The sequence below is a fragment of the Diabrotica undecimpunctata genome, chromosome 2 (genome assembly GCF_040954645.1).
Source record: "Diabrotica undecimpunctata isolate CICGRU chromosome 2, icDiaUnde3, whole genome shotgun sequence".
Lineage (NCBI taxonomy): Eukaryota > Metazoa > Arthropoda > Insecta > Coleoptera > Chrysomelidae > Diabrotica > Diabrotica undecimpunctata.
The window spans coordinates 23,027,376-23,052,820 of NC_092804.1; the positions used below are offsets into that span (position 1 = coordinate 23,027,376).

Consider the following 25,445-nt stretch of genomic DNA (forward strand, 5'->3'; position numbering starts at 1 on the left):
GTCGCACGTACCGTACTCCGAAAGTGGCATGGCCGCTGTAAGGCTGACGACATTTTTGGAACACTCCCTTCTCTTATCTAGATCTTATCTCTGTCGTTGGTCCGGTTGGTGTTTCTCTTCTTCTTCTTTCTTTTTAATTACTGTTCGGTTTTAATTGTGAACACTATTCCATCCCTCCTTACTTCCTGTCATTTTCACGATCATCTCCCTCGCAGTCACAGGATTCGTACCTATTTCTCTATACATTCTGTTTCTCTCCACTGAACATCTATTTATTACGCTCCAGCGTTGTATGAGTAACAGTGTCGGATTATTCACAGTACATATAGGCATTTATCTGTATCCCTCTTTCTAAACCTATGAAGATACGCCCTAAAACAGACAATCTACTAAGTTCCTTAGGCTCGGGATCAGCATCTTGGTCCACTGTGCAACATCTTCCGTGTTGTTCCACTCTTCTTGGCATTTTTCCATTGATCTTTCTCTTTCTTCTTTTTTATGGCTGTTGTCAAATGCTCCTTTTGACATAGAGATGTCTCCTTTCTACTGCTAACACTTGCAGTAGGAACACAACGTTTTGGATTTTTTGTATTGTGTGTGAAATACAAGTTACATTTTCCTACTATTCTTTATATATTTTTTACTTTATATGTCCGGGGAGGGGGGAGGGGTTAACCCCCAAAACCCTCCCTGGATGCGCCAACTAATGGTGATGACTTTTCACTGATTTCCATGCTTTCCCATATCTACAAAACTATTAATATCACTTTCATTCATCATAAACTCTAAGAATTAAAAAAGTAATGAAATCACATAAAATGAGTAAAATATTTATATTATAATAATTACTAAACATTTCTGAACCTGAAAAAGATTTATCGTAAATAAAAATGAGGAAAGTATTATTGTTTAGGTATTTTAATCCCAAGAATATAAGGCCATTTAATCTAATCATGTGTTGATTTGTTTACCCGCACGCACAATCATTATTTAATTTGTTGATTTAATGAGATGAACAATTTTTTAACAGCATGGCATGTCAATAATTTCGCCTTACACCAATATTCATATTCATTCCGAATGCCAATGCCAAATAAAGAGTTGTAAAAGATTTGTGTCACCTATTAATATATTCTTATTAAAATGCTTCACAACATTGATAACTACTCTTAGTCGGGTAGATGAATGTTTTCTGGTAGAAACACAATACAATTTGAGAATAATATAATTATTAGAATTTTTATACTTTTCCAAATTTGAATAAAAATGTTTTTTGATATAATTAACAGTTAAATATTTTTGCATGATAAATTGAAAGCATATTTGTATAATTTGCTTTAATTTATGACTTATATTATAAAATGAAAAAATCTTTTAACACTGCTACAATACTTTCTTCCAACGCCTATGGTACTCGTAGTCCAGCAATTTGCCACAAGAAGTCGCCACGAGCAATACCAGAAAATCAGTCGAAATCTAAATAATCGGGGTTGGGCGTGTTACTTTTGCAAATCCGTGAATTGTTAAGTGTTTTTATTAGATATGTAACTTAACTAATTACGAATTAAGGTAAGTACAACATTATTATAACTTTGCTTTAGGTTTTTCTTTGCATCGGTCCTTGATAAAGTGACCATTTTAGGATATACGGAAGTTTAAAGTTTCATCTGTTTGACATAACACTTCTGAAGGGTTAAAAATACATTTAAAATGAAAACAAATCAATTTTCTAGCTCATAGTTATTTTAAATGTATGAGTATACGGATTTATCCGACCGAGGTCGCTAAATAGTTTAGCGAAACCACCTAATATTAAACAAATGCCACCTTTTTGACAGATAAACCAAACTTATAGGTTACACATTAACAATCCAAAAATGTTTTGTTTATGTTATAAAAATCTAAATTTGTCGGTTACAGAACAAAGCCAAGTGTTAAATTTCAGTGGTATTTTTTCAGCTAATCAATATTTTCTGAATCTGACGTTGACTTTATTTATATTCGGGTCTGACGCACCTACTCAAGCCTGCTTTGATTCTGTGCTGTGTACTTTAAAAGCTCCCAGCGGCGGCTCCAAAGGGCTTTATTGTACTAATAACTCTAATAAGATCAAGCCTTCCCATTCTCTTCTCCTTGGACTAAAATAAAGAAAATTGTAGGTAACCTGTAAGACAGATCAATAACTCTGTAGTAGCTTGAACTGATTGCCTTAAATTATGTGATTGCTATTATGATTAAATACAATTTTAAAGCACTATTACTAATTGTAAACAAATATTTACTATTTCATTACCCAATGCCCATATTATTTTAAAAAATCTTATAGTACTTAGATCATTAATTTGATACAAAAAATTGTTACCACATAATTTTCAATTTCAGAAATAATTGGAAGATCAATGATTTATTTATTTTACATCTGGTGCTTGTTGTTTTTAATGAATCAAAAGTGCATTAACATTAAGCAAATTTTATCATATTGTACCTATTGTAAAGTGATTCATAGATAGTTTCTTCAAACTGATTCTTCTTTGATTTCCTTCCCCTAACTGAGGTTGAAGGCCAGCATAGCTATCTTAACAATAACCAAATTTCTAAATAGATCTAATAAGCTGTAACCAAACCACTCTCGTTTGATCATTCACACATTTTTTGGTCTATTATATATTCAGTAATATTATAATAGAGTTTGTCAAATGTGCCATTTTTTTACCAATCTGGGATGACAGTTAAAAAGTATGGATATTGTTTTTGTTTTGAATCTTGTAATGTAACAATGACAGACTGATATTCTCCATTTTAATTCCAGTCTGCTAAGCTCTAAGCACTTCTATTTTTAGGGCCAATTGTTCGAACGCTAATCAAATCAAAAATAATTGTAATACAATATTTAATTAAAATTAAATACGTCACATTTTGACGTTATGTTGACTGATTTATTTTATTCAATTTTAATATTTTGCATTTTAATTTATAATAAACCATAATTAAACTCTTTCTGATGTTAATTTCATGTTTTTATTTAAAAATCAATAATAATAATAAGCAATTTTTAATAATTTTGACAGCTGTTGTGACATATTTGATTGGAATTAAATATTTGATTACAATCAAGTTTTGATTAACGTTTGAACAATCAGCCCTAAATGTAATAAAAGGATGTCAGTTCATTTTTATTCAGTCTGGAAAACAGCTTTTAGAAGAATGCTAGTGACATAACGTTTCTTCTTTTAGAAGGAAAGCCTAAAAAATGAATTAGATATTTGATAATAATTATATATTATATAAACTCTAAACAGTAAATCAGCAAATAAAATAAACAACATAAATTATATTGCAGTCAAATTATTTTGAATCTTAAATTTATATCAAAATGACACATTTTGATTAAGGTTCAAAAGAAAATTTGGTAATTCACATTAATAAATATTATAACTTATTTGAATCATTTAGCTTGCCTCTTCTTATTTTGTGAACTCTAAATTTAAGCCCTTTGGGATTTCTTAAGATATCTTAGGTGGAGAGCAGATGTATAAAGGTTTTTTTACTCTGCTATACCCTTTTTTCGTTTTTATACAGGAGGGGTCTGGAATCTTCAAAAGACATCTCAGTCCAGGATGCTCTCTCCTCGCTGAGTCTATGTTGAACGCCTACCTGCTAAACCAGACACTCATCTGTTATTCAACGATCTAGAATCAGAATGACTGCTGTAAGGCTGGCATCATTTGTGAAGCGCTACCTCCATTTATCCATAGACTCTCAGCAAGAAGGCTCTCTATCCCTTTTCCCTGTGTCCACTCTGTTATAGTCTGAAATATATAGAATTTTATTACATTCTTTGAATTGTGTATTTACTTTTCCTAACTTTTGCATACCAGTTAGAGGTTGTATTTTCCAATTCGGTTAAAATTTAGGAAAATTTGACACTTCACATTAATAAAATAATATAATTTCTTGGGATCAAATAGCTTGTCTCTTCCTATTTCATGAACTCTGAAGTGCTCTGGAATTTCTTAAGATTGTTTACATAGAGAGTAGGTGTATAAAGGTTTCTTTACTTTGTTATAGCCTAGTTATATAGAAGTTTATACATTTTTTGCATTGTTTATTTTTTTTTTCTAAACATTTGCGTACCAGCTCAGAAGTTGCATTTTTTAAAATTCAATGCCTTAGAAAGATTACTTAATTGTCAAGTAGTATAAGATTCAATTTTTCCTTATATTGTCTATGAAGATTGTGTTCAATTTTTCTTGAAATATATTTGGCACTGCTCACAGAGTATTATGCTAGGTTCAAATACATATTTTCAGATTTCTTTGCTCAGCATCTATACACTCAGGATATCTATATGCTTAGGATCTTGCCCCTGCTCATATTGTTGTGGTTTAACATACACTTTCATGACACCGACACTTTAGTCCAGTTTCTGACCCTATGTGTTAGAGAATTATGTAAAACCAATTTTCACTTTTTGATTTCACTTGTATTTTCACAGACTACATAATTTATTTTCTTAATAATAGTATACATCCAAACTGTCCATGCAACAAGGTAGAAAAAAACATAACATCTGAGGATGTTGACTTAGATTCTGAGTGGTAAATCAACTTCTAAAGATAGATTTCATCCTTACAAATGCTGATCTTGCTTGCCCCTTGAGGTGCTTTATATCCATGGAGTGGATTTTTTGTTTATGTTGGTACTAAGTTATTTATAGTTAATTGTAAATTTGCTTTTGGTTAACCATAAGCTGTTTATTTGGTATTTCACACTTACAGGCTACCATGTATTTTGTTTTGCTTTTATTAAAAAGCAGTCCATACTCATGACTGATTTGCACGGCATTGTTCTTTGTAAGCCCTCTGAGCTATCTGCAAAAACTACTGTCGTCAGCATTTAAATGCACTTCATTGATTGCAGTCACTCAGATCTATTTGGGGCAGAGACAGAGTCCTCTCTATTTAGTCCCTTTAAATTTTTATCTGTACACTCAGAAGTGACACCATTTTATTTTATTCTTATGAGTTGGGATGAAATACTCCCATGCACAGTAGTGTGCCCATACCATGCCAAGGCTATAGTCTCCCAGAGTTTGCCAGTTGTCTGAGACATCATTTAGGCAACACTATTCCTCTGTATGGTTCAATCCCCTGGGCACTATGATGTTACATCTCAAGATTGGAGAATGCAGTAGTCACAGTACAAATCTAACCATATAATGATTCAGTTTTGATGTGACTGATTCAATGATTTTCCAAATGGGCATGATGTAAGTGTATGTGTATATAACTTTCATTCTGTATAAAATTATGTGTGTTTGTTGGAGAATTAAATAACGAAACTGAATGAAATGCACAAATTTATTTAAAGGTTTACAGCTTAGGGTATAAAACTATACTAACTTAAGGAATACAAACTATATCTTAAAAACCTCTCATAGTTCTTGATCATATCGTAAACACCTCGAGATTCTCAGCGTGGGTGTTTATCATCTCCGAAGTAGTCTGAATATTGAGATAAAACACACACAGTGTGTTAGGGGTTGAGGGAGGTGTTATGGCGTGCTCGCCATAACACCTCCCTCCTGAAGACCGAAGCTGGGGTGTCCAAGAAGGGCTTCTTTTGCAGCTTTGAAGTTTTGACTTGTAGTGAAGAGCCTCTCTAGACATACTCCGCACAGGGCAGGTAGGGCCACATGGAATAAAAAACCCAACCAGCAATATCTTATTCTACTTTTGTTGTTATGAGAAAGCTGGAGATGAAGTGTACCACAAGGTAATCGAATTATATGTTGCAGTTATTATTGATTAAAATCCCTTTATAATATGGATAATGAAAGCTCATATCTACTACTTGCCGTGTTACACTTCAACTTCGTTTAGTTAATCGCATCATAAAATGGTTTTACATTATTAAAATGAAATTTTCGAATAACCTCGTTATCTAACTTAATTTTTAGAGTTTTATTGGTTCCATTGACTTCAAGAACAACATATGGTCCTGTATTTAATACCGATTGTGGTGTATTTGGATTTCTTGGTCTTTTTAAGAGAATTTTATCTCCAACTTTATACTTTACTTCCAAGTTGCTCGTTCTTAAATTATCAAAACAGTTCTTTTGCTTTTTCCTTTGATCACATTGTTTTTCCCTTATATTTTCTAACTGATTATTATACGAAATTTCATCAAATTCTCTATCATTTTTATATGGAAATACTAAACTATAGGGTGTAGTGGATGTTGAATGATGTTTACTAGAATTATATGAGTGTAGAGCGACTACAAGTGCATCTTCTAAGTCGCACTGGTTATGTTCTAAAAGATAACTTCGCAAAGTATCTGTTATGGTAGCATGGAAACACTCAATTATACCGTTAGAGGCATGGTACTCAGACGAAGTAAGGTGCCATTCGATATTCAATGAATTAATAAAACTTGGCACCCTTTTATTATTAAATTCACTCCCATGATCTGACATAAGTGGCGTGCTCGCCATAACATATATCTGTATTTTTATATATGTGTGTGTGTATATCATGTTCAATCAACAAATATCTTATTCGTGCCCTGCTTCTTGTTGTATATACCAATAGGATGTGTTATATTAGCCAATTGCATGTGTTGTGTCTGGGATAGGAACTTCTCCACCCAGTTTGTGCGGCTGGAATACTGGGGAGCTCATACTCACTACAGACTTCCCCCACATAATCTCAGGCTGGCAATGAAAATTGCAGTATAGTAATTTACATTTGGTCCAGGGCCCCCTTTATTGATAATTGCTAAGTCAAATCATTGAGTATTATCTTATAGTGTCATTTATACCATTTAATTATTATAATTATTAGATATTATTTAATTTTCTCTTCTCTTAGCCAGTGAACTATTATCACCAGTTTCTCAATCTCATCCTTCCTCTATATCTAATATTAGTTTGAAATAATGATAATGTGTGTATATGTATATTGTTAAGCTATAATTTTAAGCCGATTTAAGTTTAATCTCAAGTTCTATGGCCAACCACAAATTTTGGTCATAACAAAATTATTTTGAGATCATTTTTTAACAATATCATCAACCTTTCTGGACTTATCCATCTATTATTTCATACTTTACAAGGTTTTGATATGATGAATTTCCTGTTCTGTTTCAAAAAACCACATGCAAGAAGATAAGGATTCTAAAAAGCGACGTGACGATGTTTAAATATTTATCTGTGGTACTGGGGCATGTCAGAAATAGGTATCTTTGTTGTCGCGTTTATACAGGATGTTACAGAATAGCAGCGCAATATTAAAAGTTTATTTTTAACGTGTATGGTCGATAAGGTATTTACTTATAATAATAATATTTTGTCGATCATATTTCTAAAAAAATATATATTAAGGGCTGGGAGATGGGAGTGAAGACAAAAAGATTTATTTATTATAAACCAGTAGAGGTGATTTAAAAACAAGACTAAAATGAAAAGAATGACGGAAAATGAAAATACGAAAAAACGAAAATAATGCGCGAGATATTAAAGATAAAGTAAGTTTGACAGTTGAGAATATGTATAATATTATATACTTATCAACGAATTCTTTAAAAACTCACACAACTGACACTTCAAACCAGTAGCGTTGCGCGCTAGCTCTCTTTTATTTTATTTTTGATACCTCGCATTTTTAACAGCTGGCAACCCTAATTTTCGACCATTTTTCTCAGGCAAACTTATATCATCATATTAAAAAACAATTAGCTTTAATTTGATATAAAAACCATGCGTCTACGTCATGAGCAGCGTGTTTTATTCAAAAAATAAATGAATGAAATAAAATTTTTGTCAAAAATTAATTACTATTAATTGAATTAAAAATATTTGCGGCCTCTTTTTCACTGGCAACATATTATCAATGTATTATCCTAATTTTAATTGTATGTAAAAATTTAAGTATGATTAACTACGTTATGAACGTAGTGATCTTCAGCTATTTGATTATTTTTATTGACAAAAAAATTATTATGATACATATTTAGAAATAATTATTGTAATATTCAAGGCACGTAATTCATTGTTTTGCTTACGGATATGTAATATCCTGTTTATAGAATCCTTGCAGTTAGTATCTGAAGAACTGTTACAATACTTTCCAAGTTTATTTAATAATGTAAACAATGATTGCTGTTTTATTCTTTTATGAGTACAACACATGTATATGAAGATTCTATGATTGCTGTTTCTGCTACAACTTTAAAATAAATTTAGCATTAATGGCTAAAATAGTAATAATTGGTATACCTACAAAGTATACAACATATCGGTATTCGTTGATTCTTTTCTGGCTCTTCAAATGATTTATTTGTATACGTGATTGGTTCCAGAATTACCCAAAAGAAAACAAAAAAAATTTTGGAAAGTGTTTTTTTTTCTACTTTCAGATCTATGCACCTTTCTCAGCGATATTCAATAAGTTGGATACACTTGATAAGAACTGTCTTGCTCCTCAAAAATAGGAGCCGACACCTTTTATTTACAGTGGGAAAACCCTTGACCACTGTGCATTGTCTTGATGAAACAACAATTTCTTCCTAGCCAAATGCGGCCGTTTTTGCTTGATTTCTTCGTTCTAACGTTGCATTAAGTTCTCATAATACTTTTCTCATTATACGTTTTGCCTTTTTTAAGATGGACAATGAAAATTATTCCACGCACATACCAAAAAACCGACGACCTTGCCTGCAGATCCAAACAGTCTTCGCCGGTTCTCCTTTTGAGTCCATTGTTTTGATTGTTCTTTTGCCTGCCTCCTATCGTACGTTTTGAAATGTTTACTAAGTCTGCTAGCTCGTGCACTTTCAGTCGACGATCATCCAATACCACTGTGGATTTTCTTCACCGTTTCTGGAGTCGTCACATCATTTGGTTTGCGATGTCGACCCCTCCTTTAAACTCTGCTAGTCAATAATGTTACTGTTGTAAATGATGATGTGCCTGGTACATATAATGCGTAATGACCAATGATACGACCTACTTCAAATCATACTTCAAGGTAAGGTGCATGGAAAAAGAGATCCAGGAAGTAAAAAAATATCCTGCTTCATAACCTACGAAACTGATTTAACTTGACTTAACTAACGGACTTTTTTGGACAGCAGTGTCCAACATTCGTAATGGATAGCACCATAAAAATAAGAAAACGAAGGAGCTGACTGACCCAGAGTAAAATCCAGTTCATATCTAGTTCAAATCCGTTTTATATTGGTTGGGATGAGGCGTTTCAAAAAAGTATTATGTCACACAGCGATGACCAATTTCCGTCAATCAATATTTATTTAAATCCGTAAACTAATTTTCGAAACCAAATTCAGATTTTTGCTTTAATCTGTGCCTTCTAAGAATTGCAAGGCAAAACAGACGTTGATAAAGATGTTATTAGAGACATGGAGAATCTAAAAATTGCATTCCACAACATATCTCCTCAACTAAGCAAAAATCCTTAACGAATTGGTTTCTAGTACTCGCACAGAGTATATCGGAAAAAGACAGTTAAGATTTGATTTCACGTACAGTGCTTCTGTGTCAGAAGCCATGTTAAAGTTGCTTCCTAAGACTGAAAATATTTATTTTCACGTTCAGAGCGACTGTGAATAGTAGTCTCTGAAGAGCCCTATTAGGGCGAAATACGTATAAGGCGGATACACAGACGCACTGTACGTGAAATCAAATCTTAACTGTCTTTTTCCCAATATTTATTTATTTACACCATATATATTAATAACACATAAAATTATTTATTGTACGAAATAAAAATATTTTGAGGAAATCAATTCCACAAAATTACAGTCAATCAGCTCCAGAGCTTGCCATGAGTTCCCTCTGATGAATCTAAGAGGCAAAAATATGCATATCAGGGAATGGTGGTATGCTATTAAAAGAAAAATCAAAAATGATTTACAGTAAAAGGCTCTAGGACTAACTTTAAACAAAATACGGTTCTTCAGTTTTCTACTCTTAACGATTTTTGCTAAGTTCTATTACTTTTTTTAAATTTCTCGTTATAACTTTTTTTCTTGTATATTTAGGTATACATATGCATTACTAAATAAAAAATAAAAAAGAAAGCTTATTTTCTGTACTTTAAAATAGTCTATTTTACCGGCTATTTTAAATGTGCTGAGCGTGCGAAATCAATTATTTAAATAAAGTTTGTATCAACTCGACGGTAAAAATTCAATAGCTTTTGATCAGAGTTTCCTATCGACAAAAATTAAATTGGCTTTTAAAGATGAAGAGTACAGTTTTCATACGAATTTTTTTTATTGTGCCGTAAATAGCAAAAATTGTTAAAAGTAGAAAACTTTGAAGAACCGTATCTTACTTAAAATTAATCCTAGAGCCTCCTGCAGCAGACATTTTTAAAGGTAAATATTTCTTCTTTCTATGTAAGGTACCATTGGATATACCTAAAACTGCGTAGAAAAGAGTTATAGAACGATTTTTGCGAAAAAATAGGGAAAATGGCCCAAAAATGATGTGAGTGGCAAACTTTGAAAAATCGTATCTCGGATACTGTGAATCCTACAGATTTCTACCAAATTTCATTTTGAAGAGAAAGGATAAAAGTTTTTTTATGTAAAGCAATGTCTGTCGAAAAAAGTTATGGGGTAAAAAATAAAAATCGCGTTTGATCCTGTTTTTTGCATGGTTTTTTGAATAAATGTTTGCCAAAAAAATTATTTTTGACTCTAAAAGGTGATATTTGCAATATCCACCCTAGTGCATAGGAAAAATTTCACTCCTTTCTCAAAAACGCACCTCTTTAACGTTGTAGTTCCTTTCTAAAGTAAATAATAAATACTGTATTAGCGAATGGACTATAAATATTTACATATTTCTACACCTTTCATATAAATACATAGATCTACCTATGTTTATTTAACCAATACTAATCATAAATGTTGGTAATTATCCAACCTTAAATGGTTCTTAATAAAATTTCCACCAAAAATTTATCTCAGCTTGTTAAAAATCTTTCAACAACAATCTGTTGTGATAATAATTATCAAATGCTAATAAATTGGTGTTGTGTTTATCAAATCATAATAAAAAGTAGCATTAATTCCTAGATAAGCTGCTTAGAAATGATAATTATAGCGGAAACGTTCAATTTGAGTCAGATACAATGTATCTTTTAGGACCATCAGGTAAAAAGGCATAGTTGATGCGTTAAATGTATTGTAAGTACTTGGTGACAGTTACTTGTGATAGGAAAAAGGAAGTTAAAGAATTTTTCTCTTCTATCTGTCTGAAGTTGTTAATATACCTATTCTAAGTTTTGATTGAGCTCTCTGAGATTTTCTCTAAGAGTATGAATACAAACGTACTCTTTGAAGAAGAAAATTATTATATTTCATATATCAACCCTCCAAGACCAATGTATCTTCTCTTAGTTGCTGTTAAGTTGTATTTCTTTTTGTACATTCTGAATAGCATCTATTTTTGTGTAGTATTTGTGTAAAAAATACTCACATTAACTTTTTCTGGTACATAGTACATACGAAAAAAAATTACATTGATAATGTCCAGAAATATCCGAAATAAATGAAGATTATAAAAATATCGCAATGCAGTTGGATTAGATAAATATTTTTTTATCTCTCGCGACATGTAATAGATTATATAAACTTTAATTTTGGGGTCAAGGTCGTAATTTATTAGTAGCGTTAAATAATGAATGGTTTGTTTCAAAATAGTTTTGCATACAAAGTATCAAAAAGTGGGTGAGCAAGTTATTCCTACTCTAAACTCTACTATTCGGATACGTATCAATTAGATTGATTTAGTTTTTGCTGTAGTCTTTTTAATATACAAATAACTTTTTACATATAGAACGAATTATGTAGATAAGAATATTTTTTTGGAATGTTTGGAAACCATTCAACCGGTGACAAAATAAGATATAATTATTTATTTATAGTTTATCAAATGTAGCGGGTTATTCGTCCATTATACAGAAGTTAGGAGACGTTTATTAGATACATTATTATACCGGGTGTGCTAAAATAAGCGGGACGTTCGAATATTTTGCGAAATTTACATCGGATCATAAAACATAAAAAAAGTTTTCAATATTTTCCAAAAATCTAACGAATGACACCAAACACGACCCCCCAGCACTTAGGCCACAATTGACCCATTGTGCACCCTCCCAGGTAGCTGTCGTCCTTAGCTCATTGTCCTTCTTCTTAGGGTGCCTGTCCGTTCCGAATGTTGGCGATCATTCTGGCTATGACGACTTTGTTGGTTGCTATACGGAATAGCTGTGTTGAGGTCTTTCTATACCATGCTCTCAGGTTAGCAAGCCAGGATATTCTTCTTCGTCCTGGGGCTCATTGTCCATCCTACCATTTCTAGGAAGGTGAACAACCCTTTCTCGTATTAACGATAACTCGGGGCATTTACATAGGACATGCGTTACAGTTTCGTCTTCTAGTTCACACTTCCTGCGTAGAGGTGTGTCTACTAGCACCAGTGTGTGGAGGTGTTTGCTTAGTTGACAATGACCAGTTAAAAAACCAACTGTCAAGCGTAGTTTTGTCCTGGTCATTCCCAAGTACTTCTTTGATGCTGACTTTTCAAGGTTACTTAGAGTTACCCTGGCAAGTCTGCATCCTTTTCCTTCTTCCCATATTTTCACGGTTTGCGTATGGGAGTGACATTTTCCAGTGTGACAATTTCCGCGATAGTTTTAGTTGACCAACCAAAAAGATCTCCAGGTCCTAAGTGTCTTAGGCCCGCCGCCTTCCTAGCCAATTGGTCAGCAATGCGGTTGCCTTTTCTCCTATTGTGTCCTTTAACCCACCTCAGGATGATGGTTATTAGCATCCGAAGCTTGAGTTAGTGACTCGTGACACTCCATTACTAACCCTGATGTGACTCGTGGTCTATTCAAGGTTAGTAGCGCTTGTCTGCTATCTGTGCAGATTATTTTATTTTTTACCCGGCTATACCTTTTTGGTTTATCTGTTTTACGGCAAGTTCTATCTGAACTAGGCGAAATATTCAACCGTCCTATTTTTTTTTTTGGCAAATCCTATATAAAATTAATAAAGTCGAACTATGTTTTAGAAAATTTTTAACTGTATTTACTTAAGTTCCAAGCTGTATTTGGTTTGAATTTATTTATTTACATACCATATGCTTTACTTAGAGATATTAACAAATTAACAAGAGTGAGACAAAACGATTCCCCTTGAATCTTATTGTTTAAAATAGCACAGGAAGTACAATGAGAACTACAGACACAAACAGCTACGATTATCCAATCGAAATCTCGCATTGTTGTGTATGCTGATGACATGGTGCTCATTAACAGAAAATTAAGTATTCTGAAAGAAGAATTTCCTAAGCGTTAAAAAATGCATGGACGTTTTAACTCAAACTTGTTCAACACCATTGATAAAAATCGTTAAAACGATAAAAAGAATATTTTGCCTGTTGCCCAAAAACTAACAGTTATTGGTTTTATGACTCTATCCTCATGTGTAACTGTAGGCATCATTAAATTAATGGGAAATACTAAGTCAGTCCGACAATCAAAAAATATTGATCCTGATACACAAACCAATTAACTTCCAAAAAGACTGCTTGAAACTATATAAATCTAATATTTTCGGTAATTTCTTTCGTCCATACCAAGTTTGACTCATCTGTACATAGACAATGCCTTCAGTCGTTCCAAAGTTCTAGTTACTGCTTTCTATTCACCACAATGTGCACGCAGGCTGTACCGTCCTCAATATAGGGTGTATAACACGTCTTCTAACAAAAGTACAGAGGAGAACCAATAATTGAAAGTATGTAGGTACTTTTCAGCAATTGTTAAACAAGAAGCTTATTCCAGATCATTGGAGGACGAGCATTACATTGCCAATTATATAAAAAAAAATGAAACTGGAAATCTCACCAATTATCTTGCTGGAAAACAACTCTTAAACTGCTAATTATCATCATCATTCTGGGTTTACAAACCTGCGTGGGTTCTAGCCTCCTCAATAATTTTTCTCCAGTCGTATCGCCTTCTTCCTCTAAACACGATATTTGTCTATAAGATAAATAAAAATACAGAATTAGTGAAGAGCAACAAGGCTATCGACAAAGTAGATTAACAATAACTACCATATTCATTGGAATATATCAAACCTGAAATAACAATACAAACTCTTGGATTATGAACCTAACAGGTATGAAAATCATGGTTAAAAAAATTAATGTTAAAGGGTATACGTCGTATTGATATCTAACATTTAAGCAATCTGGATAAATTAAAAACTTATTTATTATAGAAGTATTTAAAAATTTCTTGGGTGTAGAAGATTCGAAACTCCACAATACTAGAACGTCTCAGCAAGAATACTGCGATTACAAAAAGCATCAAGGACAGAAAGCTGGAGTATTTCGGTCATAAAATGAGAGGTCCCAAATATAGGTTGTTACAAAACATTATGCAAGGGAAAATAGCAGGCAAATGCAGTCCAGGACGAAGAAAGACTTCGTGGATGAAAAACTTGTAATATTGGTATGGTATTGATACAAGCATGCTATTTAGGGTGGCAGTGAATCAAATTCAGATAGCTACGATGGTAACCAACGTTCTAAAAGGGCATGGAACATGAAGAAGAAGAGTCTCTTAAAAAATAAATCAATATTGATTACCGCCTATGCCGATGACATCAGCATTATGTCTCGCGGAACGGAAGAGACGGCAGACATATATTCACAATTAAAAACAGAGCAACGGCAAAAGACAGGTCTAGAAATAAATATTCAAAAGACACAAAAGCTAACACAGATTAGAGCTAGGGGAAATAGAAACACAGTTGAATTAGAGGACGATATTGAAACTGTAGAAAGTTTCGCATATCTGCATTAAGCACATTGGAACAAAAGAACCAGAAATTCATAGAAGGATAGCAAAGCTAAACAAAAACAAACACTGGAAATCGAGAAAAGATCTAGGTACAATCATGAACTGTAATAACTATTCAAAGAGTCACCGATCTCAGAATTCGTGAAATTTCAGAAACTTCGAGGGTCTGGTCATGTAGTGAAAATGGAGACCGAAATATTGCCGAACTGATCTGTAGATAGTAAAATCCAGGGCGCAAGACCAAAAGGAAAGCCACGGAAGAGTTGGTAAGATGAAGTGGCAGCGGACGCGGAAAATTTGAGCGGGAGTGATAGAGGTAGGGGGGGGGGGCGAGAGTGAGAGGGAGGGAGAGGGAGAAGGAATAAAACGCAGTCTGATAAGTAATTAAGATTACTTTTCCAGTAGTTTGCCTAAAAATTTGTCTGATCTTGTCTGATGATATTTTTTGCAGTCAGACTATGAAATGATTTTAGCATGAGTAGCTCATTCTCATGCTTCTCCATGTGGGTAAGCTCCAGACTTATTGAAACACTATTTCCTGTATTCAACAAGCCAATTGTTTGATATGCGTGATTTCTAAGCGAATTTGTGACATATCTTTAAAGTGATTTCACCGATTATCTGTTAATATAATCAAATGAGTGAAGAATTAAGGGAACTTCTGTTTGACTGAAGTGTTATCATTTCTCACCACTGCATTTGTTTAAGGGATAACAGCACAAGCAACAAGATTATAAGCCTTTTCTTTCGAGATCGCTTTTAAATTAAATATATAAAACAATTAGGATTATCCAATTCCATTATTAAGGGTATAGTATGTAGAGTAGTCGCATATGTTTAGAATTATTTCTGGTTCTAAAGAAGTAGAACAATACTAATACAATAATATCTGATAAATTTGTAAAGTAGACCAAATTCACTTAAATGAAACCCACTAAAAACTGGAAACATATAAACAATTAGGCGATCGATTGATCTAAACGAGATGTGGGATAAAAATTAAACAGTTCAATAACCTACAATGCGACAACGTGTAATGCTATACTTATCCCTTCATGACCGGGTAAACAAATATTTTGTTTCGGGTTTCGGAAGACACTGTGGGCATCTGGTTAGTTGCAACGAAACGGGCATCTGGTATTATCCCGAGAGGAAGAGCAGAAGGCCATGTAAGCACTTCGTTGACGTAATTATATAATACGAGGTTGAAGTAAATTAACTTGATTTGATTAAATGATTTTTTAGCAATAAACTTCATATTAAACTTTATCTTGTCCTTAATTAGTTTTCCATTATTTCCTGATCCTTGATATTTCCGTAAAATCTCTCATTTCATTATTCCCAATGCAGAATTTTCTTGAATTACGAAAATATGGAAGTCTACAAGGAAGATAACGAAATGGATGAACTTAACCCATTAACCGCCAAGGTATGAAATATGTAAATTTTTTATAAAAATAATATAAGGGTTAGATATTTATGGTGTTTTAAAGACAAAACTGGATATAATTTTTTTTAGGTTACAGGGTGTTCTAAAAAAATAATGTTGCGTTTTCGCATCAATGGCGGAATCTGTTAAGAAATTAATGAAATACACTTTTATGGATTATGAGATTTATTTCAAAATTAAAGATACAAAAGTAGTAAAACTAAATAAAATATTTGTAAAAAAACTATAAAACCTAATATTACAATTTATGGAAGCTGTCAAAACATGTAGAGTGTAAATGTACATTGCACTTCTGACACATATATAGTTTGGCTTTTACATTGTCTGCATCTTTTTCTTGACTTTTCAGGGTGGCGTATTACGATGTGGTTCACTTTGTCAGTTCTCATTTCTTTCGGTATTTCTGACTTTGTTGGCCTTCCTCGTCCTTTGTATTTAGGAGCTGATGTACCCTCATCGTCGCTGGCTGATAATGAATTACTTTCTTCTGATTTTATTAGCGCCATAACAATATAAGAGCGAAACTCTAATTGCGATATTGTAGAGTCATTTGCCAATTTATAAATTTTCCATGCATTGACGATTGTACTGTCTATAGTATTTATAAAAAGAGGCCACCACCATTTCTTTCCTCTTACTCTTATACGATAATTGGCTATGCCGTTATCGTGTAAATCAACACCCCCCATATTTTTGTTGTATTCTTTTATTAGAAATGGCTGGTCTACACTTACTTCTTTTCGTTGTTTTCTATCATACCGTTTTACTTGCTGAATTGGATTTATTGGTATATTATTTGACATCATAATAACGATTGAATTATCATTCCATTTAACTACACAAATTTTGGATTTTAAATCATATCTAAAATCGAAAGCACCTCTGCCCCCTTTTTTTAAATCATTTGAGCTATCTAAAGGACACTTTTGGATTCTGTTTTCCCGCACAGTTCCTGTGGCGTATATATTATTTTCAGTAAGATATTGAAATAGTTTAAAAGACGAAAAAAAAAATTGTCAAAAAATATTCTGTGTTGAGAAGGAAATTCAAGAACTTTTAATAGATCTATAACAACATCTGCTCCCAGTCCCATATCACTTTTATGTTCTCGTGCTCCAGCGTATGGACTAAACTGAAACAAATATCCATCTTGAGAACAAAGACACCAAATTTTAAAACCGAAGCGAACAGGCTTCTCTTTGATGAACATTTTAGCGGAATGTCTACCAAAATAAGGAACCATTTCCTCATCGACTGATAAATTTTGTGAAAATACACCAAACTGCAGATTTCTTTTGTTTATTTTGTCAAATAATGGGCGCAATTTAGCAAACTTATCTTGCTTGTCAAGTTGAGCATTATCACATACATGTATATATTTTTTTATATTGCGAAACTTATTTCGACTCATGCAATTTTTAATTAGTGGTACTCCCTTGTCCTCATCTCTGCTCCAATACATCTCCATTTGTGGCAACGTGTGATATCCTGACAAGATCAAAATAGCAATAAATTTCTTTAAATCAGATACTGTCATTGAAAAATCATGTCGATTGTTGTCCTTGGCATATTTTAAAGTGTATTTTAAAATCATGTCTAATAATTCCTCGTCAAAAAAATTATAAAATACTTCAACTGGTGATTTACCGTAAAGCATGTCCTTTATACGTTGTTTTTGAATGTGCTCCTGCGATTCCGGAAAATTACTGTATACGGGGTCCCTTTTGCTCCAGTTTGGATTATATTGAACAGATTTTGCCTTCTTTGAAGTAGCCTGGCTTGTAGAAGGTTCATTATAATTATCTTCAAATTCATTTGTGTTGTCCTCAGCCATCAATTCGAATGTCCCAGCAGTGTCTTGACGCTTATCATGGCCTATAAGTAATAAAAAAATAAAAGTTACATAACAGTATCTTATATAATTATACCGTATAATACCTTCCAATAAATCGTCATCTATTTCCTCTTCATCAGTAAGCTCATCGACATCTGGTGGTATTATAACAGCATCAATTTCGGTCTCATTTTGAATTTCTTCAATAGCAGCTTCCAATTCTTGAATAGTAAGAGATCTATTCCGATCATAATTATCTTTCCACTTATTTTTGCCAGAACTCATTATATATGTTTTATCCGCAACAATACAGAGAAACACAATTATTGCTGTATATGCTTATACTAAAACGCTCTAGACAAGACTGAACTAGTCAAATACGGTTACACTCGATTTGTCACGTAGCGTAGGCGGTATTACCTAGAGACAGCACATTTCGCCGTTGATGCGAAAACGCAACAATAAGTTTGAATGCATGTAACTTTTTCTTGATAAAATTATTTAATTTTTTTGTATGGTTATTGCTAAATCTGTAGTTTATGCTTTATAAAAATCATATAAACCATTATATTATAAGCAAAGTGAAAATTCTACAAGAAGATTATATAGTCATGACGAATCATGTAAAAAACTGCTGAAGAAATTAATTTATAATAGATAAACAATTAATTATATTTGTTCTATAAAATATATTTCAATATCATCAAGCCTTTAGGAATTAAAACATATAAAGAATTTTCTAAAAACAAAATATTTAGTTGTATAAAAAAAAATTCCTTTTAAAATGTTGCGTTTTCGCATCAACGGCGCTTAATGGGTTAACATACGAAGTAAAAAACAAATTTATAGAAACCTTCATAATCGGCACAAGCAGTTTCTTTTTCAGATGTTACTTTCAACGAGTTCTCACTATTTCTGATTTTGCACACATGTTCTGTCGTGTTGTTTCTAAGTTTGTTTTATGTTTCTCTTCTGGATTCAACAGTAGGAATTAGATACACTCATCGAAAAATTCTCGTGATATCCTGCCGTAATTTCAATAGCTTGTCCCACTTTGATTATTTTTTTTTTCTGTTTCTATGTTTAACGTAAATAGGACCTGGTTACTATATGGACCATGGCTTCTATAGTTGGCGGCAAATATTTATTTACAGCTTGACTGGTACCAAGGTGCAAAGCAGCCATAACTGTATAATTAATTTATTTAGATCGAAGTCCAAATGGGAACTGATGGTACTGGGACAACCCCTGACTGGACAAATGACTGGTTAACCGGCAGGCCCGACCTTTTAAGATCTTAAGAATTATCTTATTTCTCACACATCTAGGTAGCAACTAATTTTGATCACTTAAGGTCCTTATAAAGACTACATCTCAGGTTGCCATGAAGTGAATCTGTTTAAAACTTTAACATCCTATAAAATTATCAGCAAAAATAAAACCAGTTTTAATATAAAAACATTTAAAAAAGAGTTTTGACCCATATATTTAATGGCTTTACATATGTGTACCTAGTAGCAGCACTGATGATTAAAAATAGTAATTCCGAAATTGTGATGTAAGAAAATGCAGGGAAAGAGACCGGTTGGAAAGCCAAAAAAGCGCTGGGAAGACACAGTAAACAGCGACGCACAAGCCCTTTTAGGAGTCCGTGTATGGAGAAGATCAGCCACAGAGCAGCAAGGGTGGAGGAAAAAATAAAGGAGGCCAAGGCTCAATTTGGGCTGTAGTGCCGGAGAAGAAGAAGAATATAACATATGTGACCATTAGCACGTCGATGGAGTATACAGGAGTCCATGAATTCTGCTAGTAATTTATTGAATTTGTTACACTTCTTAAAAATTAAACTCAACACCTATGACTATAACTTTGACATTAATACAATTGGAAGCGTATACATTGATACATGAAGATACATATGGACTTCAGATAAGAGCATACTTTTTTTTAATAAAAAAATCTAAATGAGTTAAATGTGTGAAAATGATGAAATTTTGAAAGACAGAAAAGTTATTAATGAAAATGTCCAATACTCCTCCTAAACGAGCCGTTTGTGACTGTAATTAAAATAAACAGAAAATGTACAGAATTTTGTCATTTAAAAGTCAACCGTTTTAAAGATATTTAAATTAAACCGATGTTAGGATACCATCTTTAAAGAGCTGTAACTCTCTTAGGAAACATAATATTTAGATGAGGCGATTTACGTCAAATCAACATAAAATGAGTTTCAGATTTTATAGTTTTCTTTTGTGAAGAGCGTTTATAGAAACCCTGTATAAAAGAGATAATTATGGCAGTTACGCGTCGAATAGTCCCATTTAGCGTATCAATTTTCTATCCTACATCCTACACTATTAATGATGTCACGATATATGAAGTGCACACCCTAATAGCACCAAAGTAAATATATAATCATATCAAACATTACTATTTTCAATACTTCTCAGAAATAATTTGTTACAATTTTATTTTGATTTATGCTATCACGCCCATATTTTCACATTTAATCTAGGCAATGGCTAAAAATAGAACTGATCAATTTACAAATCTATTCTTTCAATGACAGAAAAATCTAAAACAATTCGTTCAAATAATAATATTATTGTGTAAGGCAAATGAACCGTTTGATTCGATACCTTGAACTTTGATCAATTGCAGAAAAGTCAACGAATCAAAAATGAAAATATTTTATATTCCCAAACGATTTCTGTGAAAAATAAAAATATTCACGATAATTTGTGGCTTTGGTTCGTGATGTTCGTGATTATTCATTAGAAAATCGTCTGAAACAGTGTGGATGTTATATATTCTTACTTTCTTTGATTTTCTTGATAAATATCTTATCCCAAACTCCACGATATTTTCTTCAATGTTTCTTTTGCTATTATATTTTTCCGTAAACATGGTACAAAAATAATTAAAATCAGTTTTCCATGTAATTTATTTATAAGGTATTTTTTTAGAGGTACAGAAATGTAAGTTGTCAACACTTTTTTAGCTGTCGGCCATTTTGGCAGCTGACAAGTGATTTATGTTAAGTTTGGTTTGGCATTTCTGCATGAATAAACTTGACGCCTGAACAACGCTTTAAAATTTATTTTGAAAATGATGGTTCTTTTCGTAGAACGTTTTCGCACCACGCTTACTTTAAATGATAATACGCATCCACAGGGACATCGTACAGTGCATACAGAAGTTCAGCACAGAATCAGTATAATCCGTCATCGTGCACAGCAGTTGGATATATGTATATATAGAAGTTTGCTTGCTTACAAAATCCAACTCGTACAGGAATTGAAGCTACACGATCATCTAGCAATGCGTAGATGCGGTGAATGGGTCCAAAACTAGATTGCCGTTGATCCCGATTTTCATAAGCGAATTTTGTTTAGCGACGAAGCTCACTTTTGGTTGAATGGCTAGTCAACAAACAAAACTGCCGTATTTGGAGTAAAGATAATCCTCAAGTGTATGTTGACAAACCATTACATCTAGAAAAACTGATTGTTTGGTGTGCTTTACGGGCTGGTGGAATCGTTTGTCGGTACTTCTTCAAAAACGATGATGGCCAGAACTTTACAGTCAATGATGATCGCTATAAAGCCATAATTACTGACTTTTTGATTCCTCAATCGAACAATCATGATGTGCAGGACCTGTGGTTTCAAAAAGTCGGCGCTACATGTCACACAGCTCGTGTCACAATTGATTTATTAAAGGAAACGTTTGGTAACCGCACAGTTTCACGTTTTGAACCCGTGAAATGGGCTCCAAGATCGTGCAATTTAACACCGCTAGTCTATGCTAAGTTGCTAGTCTACGCCGATAAACCTGAAACGATTGATCACTTAAAGGGCAACATTCGCCGCATTATTGCCGATATACGGTCATAAATGTTGACCTATAGAAGAACGGCTATTTTCATTTTTTTTTTATTATTGCTACAGTATATCAGCGTTAATAACCTTCTTCAAGAAAATAATTTTGTGTTAATGTTAAAGGAGAAATAATAAATTCCCCTATACATACGATGAGACCAGTAATGAAGAAATCACATGAATACAACATAACACTTTATCCAGCATTCATAGATTTCGAAGAAACCTTCGATACAGTGAAATCATAGTCATAATTAAAATCACCTCATGGACTGTGGATACATACACGTAGTACACGGACGCTACTATAATAGTTCTGCCGACAAAACGAGACGTTAGACAAGGAGGCCCCCTATACCCGAAGCTATTCATCACCTACTGAAAGACGTGTAAAAAACTTGGCAAAAACTAAAAACTAAAACTAAAACTAAATTGGCAAAATAGGGAATTAACATTAACGAATTCTTTATCGGAAATGTAAGATTTGCAAACGATATAATGTTGATATCCCAAAATAATATCGAATAACTAGAGAAGTAGTTAGTGACTTACAAAGTGCAAATAAAAGCCGGAGGAGAGAATATAAAGATAGTCACAGAATGCGAATATTTAGACCAAATACTTACTGTAAAGGAGCCAACGCAATCGGATGAAATCAAACAAAGAACACATTCTTCATGGTCAGCATTTGGCAATTTTTTTCACACAAAGATAAAAATAACAAGGTTTTCTCGACACTATGACCTACGCTTCCGAAACCTGATCTTTTACAAAAACAATAAAGAAAAACCGAAAGTAACCTAAACCAAAATTAAAAAATATATGTTGGATTAAGGCAGGGAGACAGGAAACAAACATTTTCCTGTCGCAAATTCGCAATGACACAAGGTGTAAGAAATCACATAGCTACCTTAAATGCAGTTGGGCAGGACACTTCAGACATCAGAAGACAGGGAAAAAATGGAGTAATGAAGTGAGTATCTGGGACGGAGAACAAACAAAAGGAAGACGTAGGGCAAGATGGGGAGATGTCAGAACCAAAGCTGGCGGAATATATTGGATGAGAAGAACATTAACAATTATTGAAATGTCGTATATCCTCAACTACTATAAATGCTTGAGAATTATTTCTCGGCATTTCACTACTATGAATTATATTCGTTATTTAATTTATTGGACTGTACCAAACTTAGCTTGATATTGTCTTTTTTTGTTTTTAAATGATCGTTCTTGTGCTCTGTAAAGAATTTGCCTGTTTGTCCGATGTAAACTTTTGGAAATACCACAGTTTAGTTTGTGAACATCTCTTGTGAACAGTTTTTGATATTCTACTTTATGTGATTTGCTTGATATTTAGAAAGAACTGATATAATTCTTTTCTTTATTGCTATATTTTAACTATTGGTACTCTGTAGTGGAACAAGATTATAAATATTTTCATTATTGATTAGTAGGTAGAGAAGATTTGGAGTTCTTCGTTGAAATTTTTATTGTATACGTATAATGCATTTATTACTATTTGTGTATTACAAATATTGGGATTTCTGCTAATCTGGAGTCAGCCTGTTGACGGATTACGTATTCTTATATCCATATGAGTTTGTTTATGATAACAGAACAGTCATGTTTGTATTGTATTTGTTATTGTCAAATCGGGGAAAGTTATGAGTTTGTTATTTTCTGTTTCGGAAATTATTTGATTGTATAATCTCAACTTGATTGTTTGTTAACAACCAAAGGACCCACTATCATATGATAATTGTCCATTTATTGTACATTTTTTATGGTCAACTGTCCTTTAAAGATATGCTCTTTAGATTCAGAATTCATCAAGTTCAATCCTTATATTTATATTTGTGCAATTTTATTGTAGTCTTTTTTTTTTATTATAGTCAAGTGTTTTAACAATTGCAGTATTTTCTAGTTTCTTTTTCCTTCTGTGTATAATTGATATTATAAAATATTTTCCTGGTCATAAATCGTTTCTGTTTGTGTTTTTCGATTACAATGTCAAAATGAATCAACATTTTAAAGATTTTAATTGGTTTCAAAGTTCGTAACGTTAAAATTTTCCTATAATTACAAACGTAAATAACAAATTTCTAAATATTTTGTTTCACAATTTATTAGACACGTACTGATTGTTACCTTCTAACAACTATTCTGTTTTTCTATTATTCTGTTCTTGGGGTCTTTAAATATTGTTAATAAAAATTGTTGATAACGTTAATAGTGAGATATTTGACTGTTTTCTCATTCTTAAAATCTCATCATATCAATAATGTTAAAATCTTTATCGTATGTCTATCTTTAATTTATATATAGGTACCTATTATGTCAGCATATCAGTTATTCAGATATTCTTATTGTGCCAGCTGAATCAAATCATGCTTCCGAGTTTTTGTGAATCGTATATCCCAAGTTGCACATAGTGTCCAATGTTGCACATATGCCCTTGTCGGTTTTGGCAGTTCGTCCAATCTTGCCGTGTAAATACAGTTTATTATGAGGATATTTATTATCTATAATTTACTTTTTACTAATCTATTATAGTTGACCTAGGCCGGTCCCTTACAGTTTCTGATGTGACTTAGCTGTTTCCACTACTTTTCTCCATTCTTCTTTCTCTTTGATTGCCCTTTCTATATTTCTAATTTCCATACTTCTTAAGTCTTCTTTCACTTGTCTCCATCTCAGTTTGGGTCTTTCTCTGGTTATTTTACCTGGTGATATCCATTCCGTTATAACTCTTTAACGTATTGCTCTTCTCTCTTCTACACTACATTAAATAAAACTGGACTAAAGTTGCCTTTGCTTTTGAAGGTGTCAACTTTGTCAGCTTCGGAGAATTCTTTATTTTATAGGTACAAGTTGACAGCGACATTCTATCTATGTATTTTTGACGGTTTGCACACCTACACATCCATTTAAAATGTATACAAACCATATAAGTTCAGAAATACTCAACTTTGTCTGAAAATAGCATTAAATGATATCCGTTATGAATGAATAAATTCCAATAATTATTCCGATTACAACCTCGATCATATTTAGTCGCATATCGAATACAAATGTTGGCAAGTGCATTTTTAATGACGTCAATTACGCAAGACCAATAAACTCATTAGGGACTGAATTATCGAAGTGTGAAGTACACTTGATATTATTCAAATAATTTGTTTGTGCAAGTGATACTAATTAATGTTGCAATTTATACAGTTCAATAAGTCATAAAATGTGTAGTCTTGCATCTATAGGAACAAAATGATGGTTTGTGTGGTTATGGTTATTTAAACAAGATATTTATATATAAGTACATTAGGAAATACCGAAAAGAAATAACAGTACGAAAAGTACTTAAATTTTTTTAC

General features: G+C 32.7%; 1 protein-coding gene across 3 annotated transcripts in view; it reads left to right on the forward strand.

Moving 5' to 3' along the window:
- The first annotated feature begins 1,416 nt into the window (after positions 1 to 1,416).
- The window catches only part of rhea (Talin_middle and talin-RS domain-containing protein rhea), a 144,133-nt gene continuing 120,104 nt past the window's right edge, over positions 1,417 to 25,445 (forward strand). For all 3 annotated transcript variants that reach the window (XM_072522509.1, XM_072522511.1, XM_072522512.1), the window contains exon 1: positions 1,417 to 1,569. The gene's annotated coding sequence lies outside the window, so the exon portion shown is untranslated. The remainder of the gene's footprint in view (positions 1,570 to 25,445) is intronic.